Source organism: Palaemon carinicauda, chromosome 31 (assembly GCF_036898095.1).
Source record: "Palaemon carinicauda isolate YSFRI2023 chromosome 31, ASM3689809v2, whole genome shotgun sequence".
Lineage (NCBI taxonomy): Eukaryota > Metazoa > Arthropoda > Malacostraca > Decapoda > Palaemonidae > Palaemon > Palaemon carinicauda.
The window spans coordinates 84,196,814-84,199,313 of record NC_090755.1 but is presented as its reverse complement, the minus strand read 5'-3'; the positions used below and the strand labels follow the sequence as shown (position 1 = coordinate 84,199,313).

The window sequence follows — 2,500 nt, the reverse complement described above, 5'->3', positions numbered from 1 at the left end:
CGTTGCGTCAGTTGTAAAAGGTAGAAGAAGAAGCGTTGCGTCAGTTGTAAAAGGTAGAAGAAGAAACGTTGCGTCAGCTGTAAAAGGTAGAAGAAGAAGCGTTGCGTCAGTTGTAAAAGGTAGAAGAAGAAGCGTTGCGTCAGTTGTAAAAGGTAAAAGAAGAAGCGTTGCGTCAGTTGTAAAAGGTAAAAGAAGAAGCGTTGTGTCAGTTGTAAAAGGTAGAAGAATAAGCGTTGCGTCAGTTGTAAAAGGTAAAAGAAGAAGCGTTGCGTCAGTTGTAAAAGGTAAAAGAAGAAGCGTTGTGTCAGTTGTAAAAGGTAGAAGAATAAGCGTTGCGTCAGTTGTAAAAGGTAGAAGAAGAAACGTTGCGTCAGTTGTAAAAGGTAGAAGAAGAAGCGTTGCGTCAGTTGTAAAAGGTAAAAGAAGAAGCGTTGCGTCAGTTGTAAAAGGTAAAAGAAGAAGCGTTGCGTCAGTTGTAAAAGGTAGAAGAAGAAACGTTGCGTCAGCTGTAAAAGGTAGAAGAAGAAGCGTTGCGTCAGTTGTAAAAGGTGGAAGAAGAAGCGTTGCGTCAGTTGTAAAAGGTAAAAGAAGAAGCGTTGCGTCAGTTGTAAAAGGTAAAAGAAGAAGCGTTGTGTCAGTTGTAAAAGGTAAAAGAAGAAGCGTTGTGTCAGTTGTAAAAGGTAGAAGAATAAGCGTTGCGTCAGTTGTAAAAGGTAAAAGAAGAAGCGTTGCGTCAGTTGTAAAAGGTAAAAGAAGAAGCGTTGTGTCAGTTGTAAAAGGTAGAAGAATAAGCGTTGCGTCAGTTGTAAAAGGTAGAAGAAGAAACGTTGCGTCAGTTGTAAAAGGTAGAAGAATAAGCGTTGCGTCAGTTGTAAAAGGTAAAAGAAGAAGCGTTGCGTCAGTTGTAAAAGGTAAAAGAAGAAGCGTTGCGTCAGTTGTAAAAGGTAGAAGAAGAAACGTTGCGTCAGCTGTAAAAGGTAGAAGAAGAAGCGTTGCGTCAGTTGTAAAAGGTAGAAGAAGAAGCGTTGCGTCAGTTGTAAAAGGTAAAAGAAGAAGCGTTGTGTCAGTTGTAAAAGGTAGAAGAATAAGCGTTGCGTCAGTTGTAAAAGGTAGAAGAAGAAGCGTTGCGTCAGTTGTAAAAGGTAAAAGAAGAAGCGTTGCGTCAGTTGTAAAAGGTAGAAACGTTGCGTCAGTTGTAAAAGGTAGAAGAAGAAGCGTTGCGTCAGTTGTAAAAGGTAGAAGAAGCGTTGCGTCAGTTGTAAAACGTAGAAGAAGAAGCATTGCGTCAGTTATAAAAGGTATAAGAAGAAGCGTTGCGTCAGTTATAAAAGGTAGAAGAAGAAGCGTTGCGTCAGTTGTAAAAGGTAGACGAAGAAGCGTTGCGTCAGGTGTAAAAGTTCCTGGTTCCTGGTTCCTTATTGCTCACTCCGCAAAATAAGTTTGCGGGCACTCTATCTCTTTATAGATAGGCGCAAAGCTTCTAAGCTTATTCTTATTATTGTTATTAAGTTTATATCACCTGTGCCTTAGATAAATTAATATCATAGTGAGGTTCTCAATCTTTACTTTTATTCCCTTCTACCTTGAAATTAGATAGGATAACATCTTGCTATCATCAGTTTTGGCAACCTATTGTGGTAATCAGTTTGGACTTCTTAAACTCTTCTTTTATATGCATTGCCCTACCTATAAATGCAGCCAGATCCCTGCTAGGATTTTTCAGCGTACCTAAACTTATTTCTACATTCTTTAGCTGTTCTAACTTTGGGCATAAAAATAAATGTTCGGTAGTGTCTTCTTCCTCTTTGCACAAGTCACACAAATTGTCATCATATTTTCCCCTGAAATTTGCTTTTAAGTTGAGCATATTTAATCTTGCTTTCATCACAAGGGATGCCTTATCCACATACATTTCTCTGATATAAGGCAGAGGGCCATTTCCTTTAATAAATCTTCGTCAGTTGTAAAAGGTAGAGGAAGCGTTGCGTCAGTTGTAAAAGGTAGAAGAAGAAGCGTTGTGTCAGATGTAAACATTGTAGGTTTTCAAACGTTCCTGGTACTGAGCCCGGCTGAATGAAGTATTTTAGAAGGCTGTCTCCCTTTTAACTAGGTGAGTTGATAGTCATTTTAAATGTATATTCTAATACTTTCATTATCTAACTATGCTTTGGAGGACCAAAGAACATTTTAAATAAAGCGACTTACCCGTCTATTGACAAGTCAAACTTGGTCTATCGCCACACACTGTCAACTTATTACTCCTAACTCATTATCAATTCAATAGACTTAGACTGTTTCAATGTCACACTAGATCCTTCTGTATGTATCAATGGCATCGTTCATTTATTGATAACTTATTTATCTGATAGGGTTTCATATTCGAGTTTCAACATACTCATGTTTAACAATTAGAAGCAATGAATAATGTGGTTTATAGTGTAGTAATTAAATTGGTTCTTAGACACGGACATTTTTACTATACGTGCTCAATCATCTTTAT

At 38.0% G+C, this 2,500-nt stretch overlaps 2 protein-coding genes across 2 annotated transcripts in view; one reads left to right on the top strand and one right to left on the bottom strand.

Annotated features, from left to right (window-relative positions):
- LOC137624593 (fibrinogen C domain-containing protein 1-like) overlaps positions 1 to 2,500 on the bottom strand; it is a 25,640-nt gene that overhangs the window by 17,068 nt on the left and 6,072 nt on the right. The window lies entirely within an intron of this gene.
- The window catches only part of dbe (KRR1 small subunit processome component homolog dbe), a 62,565-nt gene continuing 62,153 nt past the window's right edge, over positions 2,089 to 2,500 (top strand). The window contains exon 1 of the mRNA XM_068355544.1: positions 2,089 to 2,110. The gene's annotated coding sequence lies outside the window, so the exon portion shown is untranslated. The remainder of the gene's footprint in view (positions 2,111 to 2,500) is intronic.